Source organism: Pipistrellus kuhlii, unplaced genomic scaffold (genome assembly GCF_014108245.1).
Source record: "Pipistrellus kuhlii isolate mPipKuh1 unplaced genomic scaffold, mPipKuh1.p scaffold_m20_p_2, whole genome shotgun sequence".
NCBI classification, from domain to species: Eukaryota; Metazoa; Chordata; class Mammalia; order Chiroptera; family Vespertilionidae; genus Pipistrellus; species Pipistrellus kuhlii.
In genome coordinates, this window is record NW_023425515.1 from 151,936,591 (window position 1) to 151,963,783 (window position 27,193).

A 27,193-nucleotide genomic window follows, 5' to 3' on the forward strand; every position below is an offset into this window, starting at 1 on the left:
ACAGAATGCTTTTTCTCTTGGCAGGACACGGATAGTGTTTCAGGTATTGCGTGTGTAACATTGGTCTTTTGTGTGTCGGTTTGAAAACATAACCACATTTATAGCAGTATGTGTTGAGGGGAGGAAAATGTGTTCCAGATCTCAACAACCAATTGGGAATGAAGGCAAAACTATGGTATACACCAGACCACCAGTGTATTGTGTGTTTGTTTTAGTGTGTTACCTGTACTGATACACTTTTAAGGGCTTATGCGTCATATCTGAATCAGGCACATTCTGGAATGTATAAACATTATCACACTTATTTGCTTAGCTGTCTGTCCTCATCTGTGGCTGACCTTTGTATCTCCAGTCACTACCATTGTGCTTGGCACATAGTAGGTAGGAGCCATATGAAGAAATGGATTTAGTACTCTTTTAAAAATCAATGGCTCTTTATATTTTTCTGTATGCCTGATATATTAAAAAAAAAAAAAAAATCAATGGTCAGGCAACATCAAAAGAGGAATGTTGCCAAGCAATTACCGACCAGATGAAAATACTGCTTACACTGGGCCAAATTGAAACATTTAAAGGTATTTGGGAGCCAGGCACTTAATGAGACTATTGCTTTGATTATTGGAAGGCAAGGAAAGCAGTCAAACGAGTTTCCTTCTTGGCGTGGAGCCTTGTTTACTTTTCTCAGGTTAGAACGGATATTTCTATTGGTTTCAAGAGATCATGGAGACCGGTTTTCCATGAACCTCAGCATATTTGGGTCCAGGTTTGTAGACATTCTCTAGTTAGTGCTGTTTAAGGATTTGTAGCACACAATGATGATAAGATCTTACAATAATTTTGAGATTTGGAAGAAATCGAAGTTGCCCAGGTACACTTCCTTTCCCAGTTTTGTAACAGAGAAAACCAAGAATCAGAGCAATTATGTGACTTTCCAAAGACCCTTCGGGGCCACCATTTAGTGTGTGTGTGTGTGTGTGTGTGTGTGTGTGTGTAATACAGTATATGCTGGATTTGTGATTGAGTAAACAATCAGTAGTCACATGTAGAATTTAGTAAACTAAATACCCACCTGTTCAAACGGTTCTGAGAAGTGTAAGATGTATTTGTGGGTAGGAGATGCTAGAGATTATCTAAGAGAAATTAGATTATGCAGGTTTCAGTCATTATCTTGGACATTTGGAAGGGCAGTGTCCCCTGGGAGGAGAGAGATGGCACTGCTCTCACTGGCCTTGCCACCTGGAGGTTCCAGAAGTTAGGGACCAAGTCCCTCTTGCTTATCCTTTTAGTCCTAGTGCAGCCCCCAGGCCTGCTATCAGAGCAGAAGGTCAGTAAAATATTATTGAGCACCTGAATGCCAAGTATAAGACGCTAACTGTGGCTTTCTCCTGTGGAAGCCTATTTGTTTGACTGGCATGGCTTTTGTTGTTGTTGTTTCTTTTACCAGGAGAAAAGCCACTTTACAAAGCACTCTTAGCTTAAGCGGACCTTAAAGAGGTCACAGTTATATTAAGAACAGCAAAAACTTAAGTTTTGAGAGCTCATTACAGATGAAAAGGTGTGCCCTCTTGTATAACTTACATGTGAGACCTAAGGTAACTGAGATTCAGAGGTGCAGTGATTTTGAGCCTGTTCTCTTCCCACGGTGCCTGTGGCTGCACTGCTCTTGACTAACTGTATGTAATGCCTTCCACTATTGCACTCGGCTGCTCACTGGCCCCTCTGCTGCCACCTGGTTCCACAGAGCCTCCCAGAAGCTTAGTCTTCAGGTCTGGTCAAGGTTAAGGTCCTGACCACATACCTGGGTCAGAATTACCTGTGTTTTCTTGTTCTTGCAGCCGAGCCTGCTTTCAGCACATTCTCACCTTGTGAACCAAGCATGAGGAAACAATTCTGTCCAAGTGTTTACGACGGAAACAGGGTGCCTCAGCAGACAGTCAGCTATAACCCTGACTTGGGCCTGTGAGGAGAGAAAAGTTTTTATTTCCTCTTTTCTTTTGACCTTTTTTTTAGGTCATTAAAAAGCCATAGGCTGCAAAATTCAAAATGATTGTAACCTTTCGGTTTTATACAAGAAAGATACATACTTTATGAGATCTCCATTATGTTTAGTTTCTGTAGATGTTAGGCACTTGTATTTTTATTTTATTTATTTTTCTGAAGAGTTACTAAGTTTACATAGTTTGCTTATCCTATCTGTTCAGCAAGTAGTTACAGTTTCATATGGGATACTGTTAATCATTCTTGCATTTACTTTCAGAGAAGTCAGATGTAAGGCTAATATTGGCCCTTCCTAGGTGATCATTTGAAACTGCTATAGCTCCTAAATTCTTCTTTTAAACTTTTACTTAGCATTTTAAAGAAATTAAATAAGTAATGGATTTGTATTTTTTAAAATTAAGAATTATAAAAATCCAAGGCCTGTCATTTATATGAACATTTTTGTTAGTAATGAATGTTTATTTCAGACTTTGTTTTATAGACATATGGGCCTATAAATTAAAATAAATTCAAGATCATAGAACATAATGCTATCTTGTAATCTGCCTTTTTCACCAACTGTGACTGACTTCTCACAGTTTTATCTCATAAAGTAATAACTTTTGGTTAGGGTGACATAACTCTTTATGGTACATAGTTTTCCATAGTATGGATGAATGAAAGTTTATTAGCTTAATCCTCTAATATGGAACATATATATGGCTTGTTTTTCCTACTATAAAAAAAAAAATCCTGTTATAAACATCTCCATGCCTCTATTTTTGTGGACTGTTCCGATTTTTTCCCTTTGGAGACTAAATGATATTGTCTGAGAGCTTTGATGTTTATCTATGTCACGATTTTAAAAACCCATACTCCACTCTAATGGAAACATGATAGATTTGCCCAGTTGGTTTTTTAGAACAGAAAGTTCTGTAGGTTCCTGGGGACTGCAGAGTGCCCGAGCAGTGTTTCTAACAGTTAGATTTTCCCTAGCGCTCCATAAACATTCTGGGCTGTCCAATGCCAAGATTTGCTCTGGAGGTGTGAGGTGGAAGAGACAAGCTTTATCACTTTGTGTTTACCAGGTGTGCTGCGGAGAATCTTGAAAGCCCTTCCAAGTAAAATAGGCCCTCGGACCCCCCCCCCCCCCCCCAAACCCGTCACTATAGGTTGCTAATCTTTCGTAATAAATAAGAAGCCCAAATGCAATTTCAGAAGATAATCTTTTTCTATCAGTGGTCATAAAGATTTCACACGATAGTAATCTCAGTGTCCTGAAGTAATTTTACCAGTCAGCTTGGCTTCAGTGAAATCAGCGAGGCTAGTTTATCTTTGCAAAGACTTGCGACAACAAGCTCTATCTTCCCTCCTTAGGGAGTGCAGTTCACATTTAAGATTTTGCTTCAGGCCTCTCTGTGCAGCTGTTTGGTCTGAGTGTTTCAGATTTCCAGATATGAAACTGGTTTGACGTTAATTTTAAGCATGACAAAGTCTGCAGAGTTAGCATCATGCTGGGTACTTTGGTTACATTGCCCTTTATTTGCTTCATGCAAGAGTCCTTAGGCAGACATAAATGTTTATTGATTATATTGGTATTAATAAAAGTAAGCCTTGCCAATAATTAGTGGAAACCAAACCAAAGGAACCTAGACTTAATGGACCACTGAGCAGAACTAAGGAGTAAAGTTCTTCAAATAAGGCACAGGTAAAAGATCTTATCTGTATATTGTCCTCCTGTTCTTTGACTTCCGTGTTAAAATTTTCCACCCAAAGCCTCAGTTTCAGGCTAATACAGCACTCTCTTCTGTTAGCATTTATTTCAGGTAGTTTAGACACACTATTACCTATAAATCTGTCTGCTTCAATATAAGCCTTTTATGCACAGTATATCTCTCCTATATTTAATCTAGTGTAGATTTAGATTGATAATGACTCTTTAACATTTTTATTTTTTCTTAAGAAATGTAATAGTACTTCTGGCCTTACAATGATGTATTTACCAATCAGAAAGATTATGTTAATTTTAAATTGTATTCCCTAAATTACGGAATTGTGTACTACTATTTCAGTAAAGGTATATGATACTGCAGCTAAGATTCCAGGAGGAGCTGTAGAGAGAAAATTCTTGTTCAGGAACCTTTTGACCAATGAAATTGCTTTTCTATCGCATCTCTAGATTAGCTCTCTTTTGGTGACGTAAGCAACTAACTAAAATAAAATAGAGAAAAAAGGAAAAGAAAAAGAGAGTTGGGATTTATTGTCCAACGTAACTAGAACCTCTTACGGGGAGTGGGGAAGACTCCATGTGCTTCACTGATGTCAAACATGGTCCCTTCATTAGGACTCCTCCTTGTTTTTGCTGCTCTCTCTTTGGTCTCATTTCTTGCTACACTGAGGTTTTCTCCAAATGGCTTGAAGGAGAGAAACTGGCTGCCCCAAGATGATGCTCTTCTAGCTTCTATTTATCAAATCTCCCTGAAGGATTCTTGCTTAGGTCACTCCTTGGTCACTCATAAATAGGGGTCAGGCAGAACACTGTGACCTATCATCCTAACAGAACCACATGGAATACGAGGTTTCCAAAGACAACAGATATCTACCACAGCATCTTGACTGGCAGTTAATTTTTTTTTAAATTGTGGTAAAATACACAACATGAATTTATCATCTTTACCATTTTAAAGTTACAGTTCAATAGTGTTAAATAAGTACATTCACACATTGAGCAGTCTATCTCCAAAAACCTTTCATGTTGCAAAAAAGAAACTATATCCATTAAACCATCCCCTCCCACAACCTATTCTCCCCTTCTTCCAGCCCCTGTCAACCACATTCTACTTTTTTTCAATATAGTTAAAAATTTATATTAAAATTTAATTATTTTATTAGAGAATACAGGTTATTAGCCTATACAATTATACCACCACTTGTGAACTTTAAAATATCTGACACAAAAAGAACAATACTAGAGGAGGTTGTATAATATCTGATGAGCTTATGGCAAAGGTTTTCAGGAGGGTGAAGCAATGGACTTGGTAGTTTATGTCCTCAGAAGCCATCATCCTTTGGGCAGAGAGGTTCAAGTATTAGTTTAAGTTTCTCTTCCCCATTCCTTTTTTTTCATATAAATAAATAAATGCGCGCGCGCGTGCGCGCGCGCACACACACACACACACACACACACACACTAGAGGCTCAGTGTAATAAATTTATGCATAGGGGTAGGGTGGGTCCCCTCAGCCCAGCCTGCACCATCACTAATCCAGGACCCATCAGGGGATGCTCAATGCAGGAACTGCCTCCTGGTGGTCAGTGCGCTCCCATAGCCAACTCCTGTGTCCTGCCAACCTCCAGAAGTCCCTCCTTACTGGCCCCAGGGACGGACCTGATCGCTGGCCAAGTTGAGGAACCCTACTTGTGCACGAATTCTTGCATCAGGCCTCTAGTATTAACATAAAGTCTCACAGCAAAGAAACTATTGAATGTCCTTTTGAATATTGAATATAGGTTTCGGGTGTGGGTTTCTATGTTCCAAGATCTATATATTGCACTGTGTGCCCACCACCCAAAGTCAAATCTCCTGTCTCCTTGTATTAGGACCGCTTTTTCCCTCCACTCCTTTCCCTCTGGCAATATCCACACTGCCGTTTGTGTTCACGAGTTTCACTTTTATATCCCACATATGAACATAGTTCTTAGCTTTTTCTGACTGACTTCTTTCACTTAGCATAATGTTCTCAAGGTCCATCCATGTTGTTGCAAATGGAGCTATTTCATCCTTTCTTATGGCTGAGTAGTAGTCCATTCTGTTTATTTTCCACATCTTCTTTATTCATTTCTTTATCATAGGATATTTTGGTTGTTTCCATGTCTTTGCCACTGTGAACAATGCTGCAGTAAACATAGGGATGCATATCTCTTTTTGAATACATGATTGAGAGTTTTTTGGGTATATATCTAGGAAAGGGATTGCTGGGTTGTATCGTAGCTCTATTCTTAATTTTCTGAGGAATCGCCATACTGTTTTCCATAGTGGTTGTAACAGTCTACATTCCCACCAGCAGTGAATGAGGGTTCCCCGTTTTCCACAACATTTCTGACACTTGTTATTGTTTGTCTTATTGATAATGGCCACTCTAACAGGTGTAAGGTGGTGTCTCATTGTAGTTTTGATTTTCATTTTCCTAATTGCCAGTGAGATAGAACATCTTTTTTTTATTTATTATTTATTTTTATTGATTTCAGAGAGGAAGGGAGAGAGAGGTAGAAACATCAACAATAAGAGAGAATCGTTGATCGGCTGCCTCCTGCTTGCCGCCCCCTATTAGGGATCAAGCCCACAACCGGGCTTGTGCGTTATTATTCCTGTATGGGAATTGAACCATGACAGCCTGGTTCATAGGTCATGCCAGTCGGGTTGGACATCTTTTCATATGTCTATTGGCTGCTCATATATCTTGGGAGAGGTGTATTACATTTTTTTTTGTCTCATCAATCTATTTGGCAGTCAGCTGAAGCCTCTTTCTCTTGGAATAAGAGGATATATAATAAAATGAATAAGATTATAAATCAGCCAAAACCAGTTTGGCTCAGTGGATAGAGTGTCAGCCTACGGACTGAAGGGTCCCGGGTTTGATTCCAGTCAAGGGCATGTCCCTTGGTTGTGGGCACATCCCTGGTAGGGGGTGTGCAAGAGGCAGCTGATCAATGTCTCTATCTCATCGATGTTTCTAACTCTCTATCCCTCTCTCTTCCTCTCTGTAAAAAATCAAAATATATTTTTAAAAAAAGACTATAAATCATTCACTTAAAAAAAAAAGACTATAAATCATTCACTGATTTGCTAGAGAGGAGCTGTTCTCTGGTTCATTTTTAGTTGCTGCAAACTGGAAATGCTCTGTTCGGAGTATTGTAAGGTGGGAAATGGTGTGGGCAGTGGAGTTAGGACAGTTTCTGTGGGCAAGTGCTTAATTTCTCTGTCTCAGTTTACTCATCTGTAAAATGAAGGTAAAATAGTACCTATCTTATAAGGCTATTAATAGAATTTAGTGTTTATATTTAAAGCACTTAAACAGTGACTGGTATATATAAGTGACCAGTAATGCTATTTGCTTCTCTAGTAGCATCATTTTTATCATCTTACTGCTAAAGATGATTTACAGTTTCTGTGAAGTTCATTATTCAGAGATTTTGCATGCATTTTATAATTAATCTTCAATGAAGGGAAAAAAAATCACCTGACAACAGTACCCATAATTAAACTTTTTTGGTGCATAGTAAGTGCAGAATGTGGTGCATCCTTTGTTAGTGTAGATGTAGAATGTTTGCTTTATTTAGTATGCTCTTATTCTCAAAACCTAGAAAACAGAATATTAGAAGAAATGCTGTGGAAGGAAGTGTGGTTATGGGTGAATGGCTGACTTACAGGATTTTTATTTTTACTGTGACTTAAATAGTTCCTTTTGAGAGTTTTAGCAGATAAGATCACGAGTTCCTGTCACAGTCCTGTGACTTTGGGAAAATTAAAAACTTTGCCATTTAGTCGAAGCCGGTTTGGTTCAGTGGATAGAGCGTCGGCCTGTGGACTGAGGGGTCCCAGGTTCGATTCTGGTCAAGGGCATGTACCTTGGTTGCAGGCACATCCCCAGTGGGGGGTGTGCAGGAGGCAGCTGATAGATGATTCTCTCTCATCGATGTTTCTAACTCTCTATCCCTCTCTCTTCCTCTCTGTAAAAAGTCAATAAAATATATTAAAAAAAAATTTGTTGTTTACTTAGTTACAGAAATGGGGCTATTTAGACCTACTATACTTAATTTGAATATTGAATGAGATAACATATGCAGAGAGCATAACCTGTTATTGATGACCAGAAATGGTTTTCTTTCTCCTCTCTTCTTCCATGGAAGTAGAAGAGGATCCATGTGTAATCTATTACTTAGCTCTAATGCTCTCACTTTGTGGGTGGCAAATTTCCCTTTTACCAAGGTATTCTTGGCAAGCAATCTTAACTTTTTATTATGATTATTATTATGTTGCTGTTGACATTTTGTTTGACATGGGTACTATATTCAATTTGTTCAGAAAGCAGAACAAGGTACAAATTGAGTAGGTTTGTTCCCATCCTTATGAACTGCATTCCCTGACCCCCTGAGTATCCTCTTATTAATTTCTTTTTAATAAAAATATATTTCATTGATTTTTTACAGAGAGGAAGGGAGAGGGATAGAAAGTTAGAAACATTGATGAGAGAGAAACATGATCAGCTGCCTCCTGCACACCTCCTACTGGGGATGTGCCTGCAAAACCAAGGTACATGCCCTTGATGGGAATTGAACCTGGGACCCTTCAGTCCACAGGCCGATGCTCTGTCCACTGAGCCAAACCAGTTAGGGCAGTAGTTCATTTTAAAAAATATTTTTTTATTGATTTCAGAGAGGGAGGGAGATAGGGAGGGAGGGAGGGAGGGAAAGAGAGAGAGAGAGAGAGAGAGAGAGAGAGAGAGAGAAAGAGAGAGAGAGAGAGAGAGAGAGAGAGAGAGAGAGAGAGAGAGGAGAGAGAGAGAGAGAGAGATCAATGATGAGAGAAATCATTGATTGATTGGCTGCCTCCTGCATGCCCTATAGGCTCTGGGGATGGAACCCGAAACATGGGCATGTGTCCCCACCAAGGATTGAACCTTGACCTTCTGGTTCATAGGTCGATGCTCAACTACTGAGCTATATCGACAAGGCTGGTATTTCATTTTTGCATATAGCTATTATGTTCATCCAGGCATAGTTTCTCTCTTGAATTTTGCCTAATTCTGGGTCATTCTCACATTTGTCAGCAACCTGTTTCCAGTAACAGACACCAAGCTGGCACTATTGCTCCAGGCTAAGTGGAATTCATTTGGTACCACTTCCTTTGGTCCATATACCACTCCTCCATCATCTTCTGTCCCTTGCCTGGAAAATTGCCTGCAGATCCCAGAGAACACTGATGGGATATGGTTGACCTCGCTCTTCATTTGGTCTTTAGACTCAGATATTGTCAGTAAACTTAGAGAGTCAGGCACCTTCATGTAGGAGATCTGGTAGTAACCCTGAGACCATGATTAAGTCATTTCATGTCCCTGTGCTTTGTTTTATTCATTTATAAAATGAAGGTCCTTTGTAGGAGTTTGAATGTAATGTCTTATATCTGAGGTCCCCTTTCCAGTCCTAGTTTCTCTGAGAGGAGCAGAGGACTCTGAAAGGAGGCAAGTTTTTTTGTTTGTTTTGTGTTTTTGTTTCTTTGCGTTCTAACAAAGGGAAATTTGAAATAATAGTTGACTAATTTTTTTTTTGTCCCTAAAATACAAGATATATAACCTTTATTTTACCTTTCATTTCTGACATTATCAGAGTGGTAAATATTTAAGCCTCAATGAAAGCCCCAAATGGAAGAATATTAAGTAATGTTGCATTTTTTTAAAATGTTTTCAGAGTTAAGGAGTAAATTTATTTCAGATGTGGTTGTAATTAAAGTATATTATTGACTCTTTTAATCTCTTAGGGATGAATCATTTTGGGAGAACCAACTTTTCTAGGTCAGTGGAAGTTATTTCTATAATTAGTGTATTTAAAAAAACTTTTATTTTGATGATAAAGTTCAAAAAATATATTTGCTATCCTTTGCCATAAGTACAATATATTTTTATTTATTGATCAGATTTATATATGAACAAAAACAGTTATGCTGTGCTTATAGGGTCATAGCAAGGTTTGGAGTAGAAAGTCCTAAAGTCCAAACTTTAAATTTTAGTTTTGCTGCTTATTAATAACTGTTATGTTGGAACACCAAACCCCTCTTAACCTCACTTTCCTCAGTTTTAAAGAAATTGGGAGTGAGAAACTTGGTATAAAATAGAGCTTCCATGAACGATAACTCTTAAGATTTTTATGATAGGGAAGTCCCCCAGGATCTAATGAGTTGTATATATACATGCTTGTGCTTTCTGTTGTTTTTCTGTCAAGTTTCCTGTTTTCACTTTTTAAAAAAATATATATTTTACTGATTTTTTTTTTCTTTCTTTTTTTTTTCCAGAGAAGGAGGGAGAGGAATAGAGAGTTAGAAACATTGATGAGAGAGAAACATCAATCAGCTGCCTCCTGCACACCTCCTACTTGGGATATGCCCGCGACCAAGATACATGCCCTTGATGGGAATCGAACCCAGGACCTTCAGTCTGCAGGCCAACCCTCTTATCCACTGAGCCAAACCAGTTAGGGCTTTTTTTTCACTTCTTGAAGCAACCAATACGCGTGTGTGGTAGGGCCACTTCCCATAGGATCTATAGGTTTGTAGGCATCTGGTCACTCTTATTTTATACACAGTTGAAAAGTCCTGCTAACGTGTAATCTTCATGAGTATCTTTGTGAAATTTCTGCAGCATTTCCTTTGGTGAACTCTTATTTTATGTGTGTTCCAAAACAGTGAAGCTCAGCACCATTAAAATTTAAGTGTGCATTTACATACTGGTCTTTATTTAGAAAGGAATAGCATTGAGCAACCCAGTAGGGAGACTTGTAGTCCCAGGTTGTTTTTCTCTTATTTCCTCTTCCGCTTTTATTGATTTGTCATGCACATCTGAGTTTCAGAGTAAAGATTGAAACCATGTGGTTTTTCTGAGTGTTGTTTTTTTTTTTAAGCCTTGAGTGGGATTATATCCATGACCTTGACTTTATAAATTACGCATTGAATGTGTGCCTAATTGTGCTTTGTTTGGTAATATCTCTATTCAAACATGAGGAAACCAACATTTGGAGAAATTACGCATCCTATTTATTTTATAAATGAGTAACTCTTGTCTTGACTTAAAAGCTCATGCTTTTTACCACTAGACCATGCTATATGTTACTTTCAAACTAGTGACTCTTAACTTTTGCAAACTGTGAAGCTCTTGTGATCCTGGGTGGATGTGTTGGAGTTGGGATTGGGTAGATTTTTATACTTCTTCCCTTGTCCTATGTAATGAGCCATAAGCTGCCATCTACTATCCCCAACTGAATAGCCACTGTTAGAGGTATGCTCATATGTATACAGTCATGCAAAGATCTGTTGCTTACAAATCATCTGGCATCCCCCTACCTCTAGAAAAGAGGATTGGTAGCAGCCAGAACAGTGAGCCATGAGACAAGGTTATCTTAGAGCAAAATATGTTCTCAGATTTTCTAATAGTACTAGTAGTGCTGTAAACATGTATGAGCCAACAAAGTACCTATGAAAAGAATGCTAGATGAATCTTCAGTTTCGTTAAATTACTTTCTTTAATTATTAAATAGTTAGTTATAGCATTAAGTAGGAATGCCAGGGGAGGGTAAATGCCTAGGATTCTGTTCTGGGCACTAGGAAGCATGTTCTGAGATAGGATAGTATTACCATCTTCCTCTGCTCCCATCACATTCTTGTGTAGACATAAAATATTAAGAAGAGGGACTTCATGAAGCAGCATTAGTTTTTCAGTTTCTTTGGTAACAAACTCTTAATTTTAGCTGAGAAACGTGAAAGTACAATCTATGTTCTGGTGTTGAGAAAGAGTTTACTTGCTACTTCCATTCAGAGCCAATATGGTTTTGGACTTCATATAAATGGTCCAGGTGTTGAGGGAATTAGAGATGATAGTTCCGGTGATGAGGGAAGTGGAGCAGTAATGTCCAGTTGAAATATGTCCATTAAGCTAAAACTAATCAGATCATCTGTGTGTCTTCATAAAAGGCTGATGGGTGATCTTGGGCCAGGCCTTCATTTAGTTCATGTAATAACATGGAGTCATATTTTATGTGTTCCAAAACCATGAAACCTAGCACCATTAAAACCTAAGTATGCCTGGCTGGTGTGGCTCAGTGGATTAGCATCAACCTATGAACCAGGTTATGGTTTGATAACCGGTCAGGGCACATGCCTGGGTTGCAGGCTTGATCCTCAGTAGGAGGCATTCAGGCGCAAGCTGACCAATGATTCTCTTTCATCATTGATGTTTCTATCTCTCTCTCTCCTTTCGTCTCTGAAATCAATAAAAATATATTAAAAAAATAAAAAGAAACAAAAATAAAACAACAAGAAAAACCCCTAAGTGTGTATTTGCATACTGATCTTTATTTAGAAGGATTCAGATAAGTACAAGTGCTTCTGGGTTGTTTTCTTTTTCCTAACTAGGTTTAGTTTTTCGCCAGGGAAAGATTCTGCTGCTATCCCATTATTACTAGCCAGTAGTTAAAAAGAACCTTTATGTTACTGATGGAAAGGGAAGACATAAAATCACACAATGCATCTAAAAATTTTGATTAAAATTGTTGTTTATAAAGGGCCGTTTTTTATGTCTTTGTATATAATTGAGCTTAAATTAAAAAATAACAATTCTAAATTGACAGGATGTTGCAAAGATAGTACAGAGAGGTTCTGTGTTAATTGAATTTTACTATAAGTGTGAAGTGCTTTACTCTCTAATTTAAAAGGTTTCAGATTTATGGAAAAACTTTCCAAGAAAACTATACTCAGTATTGAGTCACTGAAACCTCTTTTGAACTAGTTTTCTGAGTGACTACAACTGGAATAATGGCTGAAATCTCAATGGTGCTAGTCAGGACAAGGACTGTGACAGTGTCATAAAAATGAAGTGGTTTCATTTGAAGCCAAAAGCACCATTAGAAGGAGATGAGTGCCTGGACCCTACAGCTTGGACCTCTTGTGCTTTTGAGCTTCCTGTAGGTGCTTGAGGTTTTGCAAATGGTCCCAGTAGCTCTGAAGCTACAGTTGTCAAAGTAACAGGTGGTGGTGGCTGGAAGCCAGCTTGGCAGCCAGTCAGTTCCCCAAATAGCCAAGGTTGCTCAACCTTGACAAGGTCCTACAGACCAAACAGGGAAAGCAGGGAAAGGTGTGTGTGTGTGTGGGGGGGGGGGGGGGATAGGGGGGAGGAGAGAGGGAGGTTAGGAGGATCAGCCCTATACAGGTATTTGATTTTTTTTTTTTTTTTTAAAGCAAGTCATTTAAAGGATTTTCTATAAATGGTCTTAGGCACTTAGGATGAATTAAAATGCACTGCTAGTTTGTGTTCTTATTCATACCTATTTGAAATTGCCATTTTTGTAGGTTAAGAGCCAATGATCAAAGGTTGGAAGTTTCATATGGTTCAACCTAATGTTTTATGCTGTTGCACTGAAAGTTCTTGTGAATGTGGAATAGCATGTTTTCAAGGTACCGGCTCTACCTCTTCATTTATGGAGGAAATATAGCACTTATTAAGTTAAGGAATTAACCTAATCCTCTGAACAATCCGAGGTAAGTCCTAGTATTTACTCTCATTTTAAGATCATAGTTAGTGAGTGTTTGTGCTGGGCTCACACCCAGGCAGTCTACCATGAAGTTTTGTTGCTTCTCAGCACTTTTATTTGGCTCCACCTGTCCAGTCATACCTGTGAAAGTCCTGGGTATCTGAGCAGCTGATGGACGAGTGATTTAGGTGTGGCTCTTTGATTTCGAGGGGGGGAAGAACTTAATTTTCCCCTAAAAATGAATGAATTTTTCCACAATACAGTTTAATGGGCTTAAGGATACTCTTGCAGTTTTTAGGCCTCTGGAGTTGGGGGAGGGTAGAGACTTGTTGGCTCTGATAATGAAAGTGGAGGTGATTATGGCCTTGGAGGAGGAGGGTGAATGTTTATTTGGTAGAGTCCATTGTAACCTTGAAATCCTATGGTTATCTAGTAACTCACCGCCTCTCCTCTGTGTTGCTTAACCTTGTGGATCTTGAACATGGACAGAAAGGAAGTGACTCAGCCTATGAGTGAGTTTTATTTAGAATTTGCTCATTGGCCTCTTACTTGCTGAGCCCTGTGTTGACACTGGTGTCGTAAGGCTGGGGGCTAGGAGACTGGATCCCATGGGAAGTGAAGTGGGGAGAGTCTTTGAGGCATTTGTCTTTGGGCCACTTGTCCTGGGTATTGAGACACTTAACAGCGGTCTGTTGTAGGATGGCCCTCCCGGGTCCTTTCAAGCCACACTCCAGCCTTTCCTGATTTATTTGCACATTGGTTATTGCTCCGACATCCATTGAACAAAATTGTAAAGGCTCACATGGGGACTTTTGCTAGTCTTCTCCCTTACCATCAGAAATGAGCCATTGTGGTTGCAGTTAAATCTGTCATCAACTTCTCAAGAACTCTGTCACAGCAGGAAGGTCTGGACAGACAGCAAGTGACTGCCAGAGACCTAGATGACTGTCTGTTCAGACTGAGTAGGAGGAAAGGACAGGTTGTTGGAGACTTGGTTTAAAATGAATTATCAGTCTTCCTGGTTTCATCCTCTGATGGGCAGAGGGAGGAAAAAGTCAGAAATCAATTTTGTAAATTGAACCGGGTTCAGCACGGCCAGGGGAGAACCTGAGGAGGGGCCGTGAAGGATTGAAGAAAACAGACAAGAGAATACAGTTGGGGCTAGGTAGGATCACTGTGCCTGGATGAGGAAACAGTGATCCAGCCTGTAAGCTGAAGCTTTATTTTATATAGTCAGACCACACAAAGCAAAACAACATGTTTACAATGTTCTTGCGAGTTTCAAATCTATTTCGTTACTCAAGCCTGGTTATGGCAGCACTTGCTGCACCTCCCACAACCCATTAACTACCTGGAACAAGGGAGGACCGTAAGGTCAAGCTTAATTGTGCTAGGAGGGCTCTGACTTCTGAGCTGGGACTTGATTGTGGCTCTGCCACAGGTCAGTCCCAGGCTTGACCCTGTAGCTGCCCCCTATAGTGAATATTTTTAACACCCTACAATCCGGTGCTTTAGTTTGATTACGGTGGATTGAAAACCAGCTTAATTTGTGTGGTGGTGTCATCCCCAAATACGCCAGCCCGCATCTGCATTTCCGTTCCTCTTTCTAGAGGCCAGACAGGGAGAAGCTCCCTCATTCCTGTGTGAGAGGATCCAGGAGGGGATTGATGCACACCCCCGTGGCTGGGACTATATTGGTCTTCAAGGAAGTCGATTTCATAAGTGGTCATAAATATTTCTACAGATTGCTATGGCCTCGGGAACCTGGATGGTCCTGCTGGGGGGGACAGTCATTCTTCCACTGAGTACCCACTCTGTTCTAGGCACTGATTATGAGAAAAAAAAGAATGAATAAAACCAGCGTTAGCCCCTGGTAGATGGTATTTACAATGCAAAGAACGCTAAGGTTGTAATGATGTGCTTCACAAAGTCCTTTGGAGGCACAGAGAAGAGAGTGACTCCGTTTGTTTGCGGAAGTCAGGAAGATCCCACAGGAAAAGGTGAGAATGAAACAGTTCTCCAGGTCCGATAGGTGGGAAAGCTTTCAGGAACGTCTCAGGAGGACAAAGCCTTGGAAACAGGGTTGAGGGGGCTCTCATGTGGTCCCTACACATCTCATTGGTAACTGGAATGCCAAGCCCTTCATATTCTGTTTTTTAACTCATTGTTACATGAATTCATCACGATGAGTCACGGCAACTTTGTTTGCACTGATGCCAAGTACTGCTGGTGAGAGAACGCCTTAGCTCTTTACTGCCTGGTTCCTTTGGGTATGGCTGCCCCTAGCCAGCCATTTGCTTTTACTTCCTCAAAAACAGCCTCGTCTGTTGTGCCTTTGTGTATTTTATTGAGCAAGTTTCTTAGGACCAAACTCGACTTTGGAGTGCTACCTTTTGGGATCCCACTGAAAGCCTTCCTCGCTGATCTCAACCAGGGGCCAGGAACAGAGGCTGCTTTTGGCCCTTTCCCATTTCCCCGTGTGTTCTCTGGCCGCCTCAGATACCCCTGTCCTTCCTGGGGCTTGGTCAGCATTTGTCTTTCCTCCTGTTTATGACTGCTGATAGTGTCTGGGTCACTTTCTGCCAGTTCCCCTGTTTCAGAGGTGGACCTGTGAGTTAGGACCTTGCCTCCGTGCCTTGTTAATGTGTTTGTGTTAACTGAGCGTGTCCATCCTTACAGAGTAATTGTACTCTCTGAAGTACCTAGAAATTCTACAGACCGAGGCCAGTTGGAATGATTCAAAGCTAGTCACTTCAGTGTGAAACCAAGTGAGCCTAAGGGTAAACCCAAGGATTCTTTGAAAGCAGAAACTTCCTTTAGACCAGCGTGTCTGATGAAGCAAATAGATCACCTTTGTGGTCTACCCTGCTCTGTTGTCAGAGACACAAGGATCCTTAGAGGTGAATTCTGGCCCTGCAGTTTTGTGGAGAAAGTGTGATAACGCAGCCTGAGAAGGAAGGGCGTCCAGTGTGCCCTTTGACTGCCTTTTGAAGAGTGAGTGTCAGTCAGCATGTTGCCTGAACGGATGGGGAGGGGAGGATGCTGGTGGGAGGTGGGTAATGTCCTTTGGCATAACAGCTGTGGAAGGCCTTTTGGGATCCTGCTTTTAAAGTGGCGTTGTGCAAGTCCATCCGAAGTTTCTTCACTTCCCCTGGCAGTAAGTACAGAGATGGATACTCACACTTACACAAAGATTACTCAGGGCTGAAAAGAGCTGCACGTGCCAGTGGTTTTGCTGAGCTGGAGATTGGTCAGAGCCCAGGTCTGGATAGCGGCCATTGTTATTAAAAGTAACTTCCTGAGACCAGGGATCTAGGAATTTAGAAGTTCAGAGCAGAGGGGTGGGAGCCTTATGTTATCCCTCTTAACCAGACAAGGGAAGTGTTGCAGTAGCTCCAGAACTTAGAGTAAAACTGAACTTCTTTGCACCCAGGTTTACTCTTTAATAAAATGGGGACAACAGTGGTTAAGACCTTTATGCACGGGTTCAGAATTAAATGAGTTGTTATAAGTTTTTAGCATGATGCCCGATTTCCTCTAGCTAACACTGATGCACTGTTATTTGAGATTTCCCTGAGTTGCAATATTTATTTTAAATACATAAATCTTTCTATGGCTTTAGGCTCCATCCGAAGTGGCTTAAGAATTCTTACTGGGAGGAAGAATCTTCGAACTGTGGTGGTTTTTTTTTAATTCTCTCCCTTTGCTTCATCCTACCCTTGGGGCAGGGCAGGGGAGAGAGCAGTCAGCGTCAGCGGTCAGTGGTGGACAGAGATGTGTAGTCAAAGGCGGAGGCTACTTAACTTCCTGGCACAGAGTTGGGCCCTTAGGATTATTTGATAATGGACTCAATTATCCCATTTTTACCAATTAGAAAAATGCCACTGCGTTACTATTAGGAGAAGCTGGACACAGTTATATGAGATCTCTTTGTATATTCATTCAAAATAAAATGTTTTTAAAATTTGGGGAAATTGGCAGTAGTTCAATGTGTTATACAGTTTCAAGATGAAAACAAGATTTATATAGTTAACAGTACTATAAATTACACTTAAAATAGTTAAGAGGGTAAATTTATGTTAAGTGTTTTTACCATAATAAAGAAAAAGAGGGGGAAAGGCAACAAAAAGTTGAAAGAAACCCTAGCAACAGAGCTGGCATGTAGCACCATGCCAGGCACATTGTAGATGCTTAGTATTATAAATGCTTGTTGAATACAAAAGGGAGTGAGTTAGGTTTGAACCTGACCCTCACACTTCCTAGGTAGGTGACCTTTGGCTAAATTATTTATTTTATGGTCTGCTTTGCAATAAAATGTACCTTATAGTGTGAGCATTGAGATTAAAGAACCTCACTAGCTCTGGCCAGGTAGCTCAGTTGGTTAGAGTGTTCCAATATACTAAGGTTGCACGTTCAATCCCCAGTCAGGGCACATAAGAATCAACCAATGGATGCATGAATAAGTGGTACAAGTCAGAGCTTCTCTCTCTCTTTCAAATCGTTTTTATTTTTTATTTTTTTTTAAAAAGAACTTACCAGAAGGTGAGCACACAGTGCAAATATACAGATGATGTATTAAAGAATTTACACTTAAAATTCATATAATGTTATTATTAACCAATGTCACACCAGTAAATTAACAACAACAAAAAAACCTTACCAGAGGATCCAATATATATAGTAAGTGTCCCAAAATGTAGCATAATAAGTGCAAGAGAGATGATAATGTGTGTTCACCCTTTCTATTCCATTGCAAACTCTTATGAATTTGTTATTGCATAACTATTTCTCTGTAATAAGAGTAGGAGCCCAGCAGCTATCCTTGAGATTTGCCTGACATTTAATCGAACATGTGTGTAGTTGTAGACTTGCTTGAGCAATTTTAAGGGAGCAAAGTATAGATAGGCCTGAATTAAAAAAGAAAAAAAAGAAAAGAATTCTAGCTTCCTTCAGAATCAGTGCCATATTTACAAGAAGTTTAATTGTAAGCTCAGAATTGATGTGAGAAGGTTTATTCCAAGGTCTGTAGAAAGAAAATAAGAACACATTGATGATCTTCAGTGGGTTAAAATTTGCTATAAAATTGAATTTGTGGGGTTTGTTAAAATTTCAAAGATTGTTAAAATTTTGCTTAAAGGGGGAATTTCAGTAAATTTCCCCCCCCAGAATTTTATAGCATGCAGAACCTTTTAGTTACTTAGAACATTGCTTGAAAATAACATAGTTTATTTAATGTGTTACATAGTACAGCTTTGTTCATTTTATAAAGAGAGAAATTGAGGCCTAGGAGGAAAAGCGAATTTCCAAAAGTCACTGCAAGTTATTGGAAAAGCTAAGAGGAATACTTGGGTCTCTTTATGCTTCTCTATGCTGTTTTTCTCTGCTGAACAGTTAGGATTTACTCAGGGGTCAGGAAGCCGGGAAACTGAAGCAGCCTTCTCTCCCTCTGTGTGTGCAAGTGTATAGAATGTATAGATGTATGAATGCACTCCTGTGTACCCACTCACACGGAACGCTGTGAGAGCTAGCCTCAGGTAAGAGGGTGAAGTTTTTTGGGTCCCCAGACTGAGCTTGCCATTCCTGGCTGTATTCCTTGTTCTGAATCTTTCTCACCAGCTCTTTGCTGCACGAAAACAGTCTTCTCAGGCCTCCACTTTCAGGCTTCTCTGCTCTGACAAGAAATAGTAGCTCATCTGAGAAACTAGTCTGAGTTAAAAAGTGGTAGTGACCTGACTGGCTACCCCTCCCTGCTCTTGTTATTATCAAAAGCTTCGCAGGGAATAGAATTCTTTCACCCCTTAGTGGCTGTTTCAACGGCACCTGGAGATTGGGAGGGTGTTCTTAATAGTCATTGCCTTTTATGCCATTAAAATCCCACAGTACAGGGGCTCAGCCTTAAGAAATAAGACTGATCTTTCTCAGGGCTGCTACTGACCTGTATGTTACCTTTTTTTAAAAAATTAGAAAACAGCCGAGCCCGGTTTGGCTCAATGGTTAGAACGTCGGCTTGGGGACTGAAGGGTCCCGGGTTCGATTCCGGTCAAGGGCATGTACCTTGGTTGCGGGCATATCCCCAGAAGGGAGTGTGCAAGGGGCAGCTGATCAATGACTCTCTCTCATTGATGTTTCTAACTCTCTCTCTCTCCCTTCCTCTCTGTACAAAATCAATAAAATATATATAAAAAAATTAGAAAACAGTGCCTTATCTGGGTGTGGCAGCCCTGCACCAGGAAGCAAGGCCAGGCTAGCAGATGGCAGGCGGGATTTCAGCCATCACTCCCTCACTTCAGGTGGGCTCTCTTGGCACCATGCCCAGGCATATACTGTAGTCTTGGTCCTGCCTACTATCTTCCATTCAAAAACAATGGCTTTATTGTTTTGCAGTATACAGAGAACATGCAGATTTGCTCACTGTGGGTGCTTAACAGATGTTTTGGTTGATTGATAATTCAGAGTTGACCAAATATGGAAAACAGCATTTTGCAGGTGGACACCTGTTTTCATAGCCACAATGACCATCAATGCATTAACTTAAGGATCCCATTTATTAATTCAGTAGATGCTTCTTGAGCATTTATTGTGTAGAAGGTGGCAGGTACCAGCAAATACTTATATGCCAGACTCCTGGCTAGACTGAAAGAGATACACTGATGAGAAGGGTAAGGAGCTGGTGTGTGAAGAGCAGTCAAGGCAGCTTGAACAAAGATGAGTAGTATAATAGTTTGATATATTTGAGGACCTCAGAGTATGGACTTGAAGCAAAATGTGAATCAGGGCTTGAGGCAGCACTGACAATAACAATAGCAAACACTTATTTAGTCTATACTATATGCCAGGCACTGTGCTGAATGCCTTCCCATATATTAACTATTTTAATGCTGATGATAACGCTGTGAATTCCTATTATTATCTTTGTTTCATAGATGAGGAAACAGGCACACAGGGCTAAGTAACGTAAACAAGATTTCACAGCTGGTATATGATAGAGCAGAGGTTCAAATAAAGGCAGTCTGATTTCAGACTGTGCTTGTATCTATTATGCTATAGGGCTAGTGGAGGCTGGATCATGCCAGGCCTTGGTAGCGAAATGTAAGTGGACCTTACATTTAGTGGTGATACTGGTATTGGAAATGGTATTGTGGGAGGATACAGGAGCAAATCTATATATATAAAAGCCTAAGTGATGGTCCCATCATTCAACCATCTGTCCAGTAGTTATGACGCGCAATGACCACCAGGGGACAGACACTCTGACCAGTAGCTGTGATGTATACTGATCACTAAGGGGCAGATGCTCAACGCAGGAGCTAAGGAGCGACAGCAACTTTGCAGAGTGCTGTCTCCCACTCCGGGACCCCTCGGGATGTTGGACTGCTGGTTTCCGCCCAATCCCTGCAGGCCAGGCCGAGGGACCTCACCTGCTGGAGAGACCCTGCTCACTCCACAAATGCCCTTCAAGCCCCAGTGCTGCCCCAGGTGTGGCTGGCTAGGGAGGGATTGCGGGAGGTTGGCTCCAGGTGTGTCCAGCCCTTCTTGCCCAGTCCTGCCCCACAAGCCACCTTCTAATTAATTTCCTTTCAGTGTGCATGAAACCACGCACCAGGCCTCTAGTAAGGAACTAAAGCTCCAGGGAAGGGTCACGTGTCCTCATTACTGAGATGTAAGGAGGAGTGGGGTAAGAGGCCTGAGAAAAGTTCTTTGAAGGCTCTGAAATGGGGTCAGTCTTTTTCAGTTTGAGAATAAGGAGGGGGAAGGCAGGGGAAGGGAACTTTATTGTAGAACTTGAATTGTGAGTAGGATTCACATAAAACAGAGCAGATAGGAGAGGCATTTCCTCCAAGCCATCAGATGAGCAAAGATCTAATATTTGTCCAGAGGATGGAAAGTAGGGGTTGGGGGCAACAGCACTGGGGATTCCTAGGAGAGAAGCAGGAACCAGGCATAGGCAGAGTGATGATAGGTTGGAGCCAGCATTCCGCAGGGTTTGATGCCATCCTAAAACTTTGAGTTATTATGCATCAGGAAAAATGTGGTATCCTGGTGTCCAAAGTTTGGTTTTGAGATCTAAATTGGGACTCCTTCCAAGCCTCAGATTGGCCACTGGCTGAGTCAGTGAGAGAGAGGAATTTTTTGTTTTGGCTTGTGTGTGACATGCTGTCTGGCTGCCCACCTGGAAGTGCCTGCCCAGCTCCTAGATCCATGCAGAGCAGTGCCACTCCAGTAGAAAGCTTCTCTACCCCACTCCTTCCAACAGGGCGTTTTGCAGGTTGTGGCAGACTAAGACTAGCACAGGCTTTGGAGCTGGCTACGTCATCTGAGCACTTGGGCGGGAATTAGGGCTCTGATTCCAGCTTTTGACCTTAGGCCTTGTGTTACTGTACAAGGGTCAAAAAAGCATTTAGCACTGCCTGCCTGAAGCACATAGCAAGTGCTCAGATTGCATCGTGTGGAAGGTTCTAAGCACCCACAGGAAGTCTATTTGAACCTACTGATTTCTTGTTCCCTTATTTCTGAGGCTGGGAAGCCCAAATAGTTGGCAAAACTATGAGATGGAATTGAAAGTTCAGTGGGCCATCATGCCATGATGTGAATTTGCTGTCCTACTCTTATGCTATCATTATGGGGGCAGGAACAATAGCATCCTTTAAAGGAGTGGTCGCCAGCTGGTTGTCCGTGACATCCGAAAGGTCGGTGACTGCTATTTTAAAGTGTTTCTGATCACTGTTTTAAAGTGTTTCTGATGGTGAGTGAAATGTCAGCAGTTTTACATTCCAATCCACTAGCTGCCGTTTTCCTATTGACTGAAAATATTGATTCTGTTTTTCTGCTACCTAAGAATAAATGGAGGAGTTTCAGAAGAAGCTGACTTCCTCAGACTTACTGAGCACCCATGTAGGAGCCAAGCATAGTTCTAAGGTCAGTACATGAAACAGAAAGACAATAAGACTTCCCTTGACCTCAAAGCAACACCTGTCCTAGAGCTGGCTCAGTAACTTTCTGTGGAGCTTTGTTGGTTGATGGTGGGGTGGGTACCTGTGGCACTTAGGAGGCATGGCCAGGAATACTAATTTCCTTTAATGTACACAGGGATAGTCCTGTGCAAAGCACTTTGTAATAGCCTACGTGACTTTCAAATGTGTCTCTAGGTATTCTTGTAGGGGGAAAGCCTGTTTTTAATTTTGTGAGCCTAGAACCTAATTTCGTTTTACATAAAGTAGTATTTGCTATACCCTGATTTTTTTTTTTTTGATTTTTTTTTTTTTAGGAATGAACTATATGTATATATTATATTATACTATATAAATAATATACTGTTTTACTTTGTTGGAACTTTACCAAAGGCTGTTCACTATTCTTATACATCATGCTATCAGTGTTGATATGCTTGTTTTTGTGTTTTCAGTAAGAACACATCAGAATATCTGCATTTGTAGTTATTACATTCATGCTTATTCCATTTTGTTAGACTACTTGATTATGTCTTCTAGTGTACTCGTGACAGCAGTTACATGTTGAAATACAGATTCTTATAAATTTCCTTGTTTTTATTTATAGTTTGGACATTATATTGGTTATTTTGAAATTTTGCATGTAAATAGTTTATATTATCTTGGATTTTCATTTCAGGGTAGTAAAGGAAGCATTACAAAACATACCTTAAAAAATAAAAAATAAAAAATAAATAAAAAAAGAAGAGCCTTAGCTGGTTTGGCTCAGTGGATAGAGTGTCTGCCTGTGGACTGAAGGCTCCCGGATTTGGTTCGAGTCAAGGGCACATGCCCAGGTTGCGGGCTTGACCCCCAGTAGGGACATGCTGGAGGCAGACAATCAGTGATTCTTTCTCATCATTGATGTTTCTATCTCTCCCTCTCCCTTCCTCTCTGAAATCAATTAAGGAAGAAAAAAAAGGGGGGAGTAGACTGTTTAGAATCATTGGCCTAGTGCATTGGCAAGTGCAGATAAGTCTGTAGGGAGAGTTAAAACTCCGTTTTGTTTAAAGTCATGATAGATGTAGCTTCAGTTCTAAACTCATTTGAAGAAAGAGTTGTTTATAGCTGGTGGTTTTGAAGTTCTAGAAAATGGGTGTATCTGAATGGATGTGCAGTGGTTACCGTGGTTTAGTCCACAGTACCCTGAGCCTGAGAATCTTAGCCTGAGGGACTCTAATTTGTGTCATAGTCACCACAGCCAACCAGTGGGTGTGTCCCCATGAGAGCTGAACCGTAGCAGTTTAGGCCGTGAAAGAGGTTTAAAATGTTTAAGTTGTCTGACAGTGTTGCAGAGTGAGTTTTGCACTTTAAAGCTTCCGCAATTCTAATGAAATGGTATTGTGTAATTGCTTGTGGTCTCAGTATAGTTTGTAATCAGTGAAAATAATGAATGGGCGGTGAGGCTGGAAGTTAGAGAAACAGAGAACTCTTCCCCTTAAGGTCTTAAATGTTAGGTGTTATGACCAGCCAAATAGTGATTCTGGAAACATCAACTGTTTCATAAAGTGCTAATTGTGTTGTGTCGGTCATTGTAGGCTGGAGTTAATATAGATACCCTGTTTCCCCGAAAATAAGACAGTGTCTTATATTAATTTTTGCTCCCAAAGATCCGCTAGGTCTTATTTTCAGGGGATGTCTTATTTTTCCATGACGAAGAATACGGTACACATTTATTGTTAAATGAAAATAAAGGAAATTTATTACCTGTATACGGTAAAGTTTTTAGCGTGTAATTTGTGACTGTATTACAAGTTCCAGTCAACACAAACCAGACAAACTGTGAATCCTACAGTATCAAGAATTTACTCATTTATTCAATGACAATCATGTCATCATCTTCTGGAACATCATCATAACAATCCAATTCCTGAATTTCCTGGTGAATTTCTTGTGACTCCATTTCTTTCAGAATCAGTGGACCAAATCTCTCATGTTTAGCCTAGATGGGGGCTTATTTTCAGGGGATGCCTTATATTTCACTCAGAAGGAAACCTGTAAGTAGGTCTTATTTTCGGAGGATGTCTTATTTTCGGGGAAACACCGTAGATAATAGTGGAGTGGACCTTGAAGAGAGGAGAGTAGAATATGAAAAAGCTCTTAATTGTTTCTTATCCTGGATTTCCATGCCATTACTAACCAAGTGGTCACATTGGCCTATATTCTGAATTCACATTCATAATGGTTACTAGGTATCTTTTACTTAGTACCTAATGTATAGTTTCTTCTGTGCTTGGTCCTAGGCATCAGTTAGATGAGAGGGAATTGGTATTACAGATGCAGAAACTTGATCTCAGAGACTCAGGTGCCCAGGGCAACATAGCTCCTGAATAGCAGGGCCATGACTTAAACCCAGGTTTGTGTGATGGCCAAACCACTCCTTAAGGCCTGTGTCATATTGTCCTTCTGGAGTGGTGTCATGATCAGTTTGCTTAGTACTCACCATTTTGTACCCAGCCAATAAGGCAGATCTCGTTTGGCCCAACACATGGAGTGTTTTAAACAAAGTTTTTAGCATGTAATTTGTGACTGTATTACAAGTTACAGCCCAAGTAGTAATTTAGCAACTTAAAGCATTTGACAACCATGGTTAACCAAAAACCTAAATCATACTAAATGTTTGAAGTGGTAAAGGGTAGGCGATATTTTCACATTGTTACTAGTCCGCTTTAAAAAAAAAAAGTTTGTAAACTGAGAAGCCTAAGTGGTGCGTGTACTGCTGATGGTAGACTAGCTTTGGAATCCCCCTCATTGTGACTTCCTGTAAAACTGACTTAATAAACTGACGGGATTCCAACCCTTCTTGTATAATTAACTAACTCTGATAATAAAGATACAGAGTGAATTTCCATGTCCCCCAACTAAAATGAAGTTAATTGTAGCTGCTGATAAGACTGTCAGGTTAATGAAAAAACCTTGTTTTCAAACAGGGATGATCTGGCTAGCTATTCTCAAATGACTGACTAGGCAGGACATTTAATAGTATTTTTTCTCCTTCATATGAAACAATCAAAACAGGACCTAACAACACCTTTGGCTGCCTAGGGAATTTTGGTCACTGAAAGGATGACTGAAAGCTCCATTTCTCAGGAAGAACTGCCAGCTGTCCACATTGCCTGCCAACATGGTGATCGGAGGCCAGTCAATCTCTTGCCTCCACTGCATGCTGCAGCTAGCCATTTCTGGTCTGAGGGCAGGCTTCAAAACTTGTCTCCGTAGTTAGGAACGGAAGAGGGACCACATCTGGAGTCAAGCTGACGTTGGTAGGCTGTCTCAGTTCCTAGCCTAGCTGGCCTCTCTCCCACCTCTGGAATTTCTATCCTGGTCCCCTTTCTAGGCTTCTGAGGTCCTCCAGATCCACTTTGTGAGGAACGAGAAAGAAAGAAGATGGGAACAAGCTTGGATGTAGCCATAGAACTGTCACTGGGCCTGGTTCTAATTTTAGCTTTGTCACCTCTTTGTTCTTTTTTGGAAATAAGGTTCACTCACTAGTGATTTTAGAGATAGGAACAAGTGAGGAATAGTAGCCGTTTTAATACTGGCTTTCTTTAGCTGACACTTTCTTAGAGATGATAACTCCAGCAACCCGAGGTATAGGTGATAAATAGGAAAGAGAGAATGAAGTTTAAGAATAATTTTTATGGTTGACTGTGTTCACAAAAGATTGAACTACTCCCATAAGTTTACAAAGGATCGAACTGCCCCCATAAGTAAAATCTCAAGGGTTTTAACTGATTTTATTTTGACCACTTTCGTAAGCCACACCACATAGCAGTTTGGTGAGAAGAGCCCAGGTTTTGGTTTGGGATGACCTGGGCGCAAGTCTCCGTGTCACCACTTGCTAGCTGAATACCTTTGGGGAAGTCACTTAAACACTCTGAACCCTTGTTTCTTCACCTGTAAAATGGGTACAGTACCATCTGCCATAAACACTCTAGTGGATCATTGGAAAGCATTGGGAATCAGCTAAGTGAAAGTGCTTTGTAAACTTAAAAGGGTTCTATAAGCCCGAAGGAGAATTATTGTTAGGGTTTCCAGCATCAAAAGTCTAGGTGTCTGTGCATGGAGAGGTGAGGGGAGTCTCATATTTGGCCACTGACTAGAGGTCCAGTATTCCAAAGCCCAGAGAACCTCACTTGGGTTTTTTCCTAATGCTGCAGTCCTGTGCTGGTGTTTGGAGTGTGGCCAGAAGCACACGCTGCACTTACTAAAGGGCTTTGTCACTCTGTAATGTGGGATTACTGGCACCAGAAGACGAAATGATAAAGGAACGTATCATAATATTCAGATATATGAGTCATGCACATTTATGAGTTACTTTAAAAAATGGAATCATATTAGAAATGGGCATGTGTTCAAGTTACATTATTTTTCTTAGCTTTAGCGGTTTTCAGGCTAAAAGTCACTGCATTTAACTGTCTTAAAGCATAACATTTATAAAAAGCTTTTAAAATGTGACTCCATGTAAAAGCACCTGCATTTGAAACTCTGGCTTTTAATTTCCCCACCAGTAGGACATTAGAGACAGTTTTGATTAGATGCATACTCCTGGATTGCTCTGACTCTTCCTTAGTGAATCAGAAAGGAACATATAACTCCTACAATCCTATTGGCCTTCAGGAGGTTTTCAAGGTCACTTATCTTACAATGGGAAAAACTGAGGCCCAGAGGGGTGTTCCCTGACTTGTGTAAGGCCTAAAGCTAGATCATGGCAGGAGCAGGTTTAGAACTCAGTCCACATCAAGCTGCCAGCAGATAGACTCAACCAAGATTGAGTCACCTTGTTGGGCAAGAAGGCCACCTCCACAACTACCGATTTATCCCATTTAAAATCATGCTTCACTTAGTTTAAGCCACTGTCTGCTGTCCCTGGCCACCCCTCCCCCCAAGGTTTATTCTTAATACCACATCACCTCTTTATGCTTAAAATGTTT

The 27,193-nt window shown here is 40.6% G+C and overlaps 1 protein-coding gene across 5 annotated transcripts in view; it reads left to right on the top strand.

Moving 5' to 3' along the window:
• Positions 1 to 27,193, top strand: part of JAK1 (Janus kinase 1) — a 127,959-nt gene that overhangs the window by 14,216 nt on the left and 86,550 nt on the right. Inside the window, exon 1 of one of the 5 annotated variants that reach the window (XM_045584503.1) lies at positions 22,167 to 22,188. The exons of the other annotated variants lie outside the window; for them this stretch is intronic. The gene's annotated coding sequence lies outside the window, so the exon portion shown is untranslated. Of the gene's footprint in view, positions 1 to 22,166; positions 22,189 to 27,193 lie in introns of those variants that run through there. 5 annotated transcript variants of the gene reach the window in all.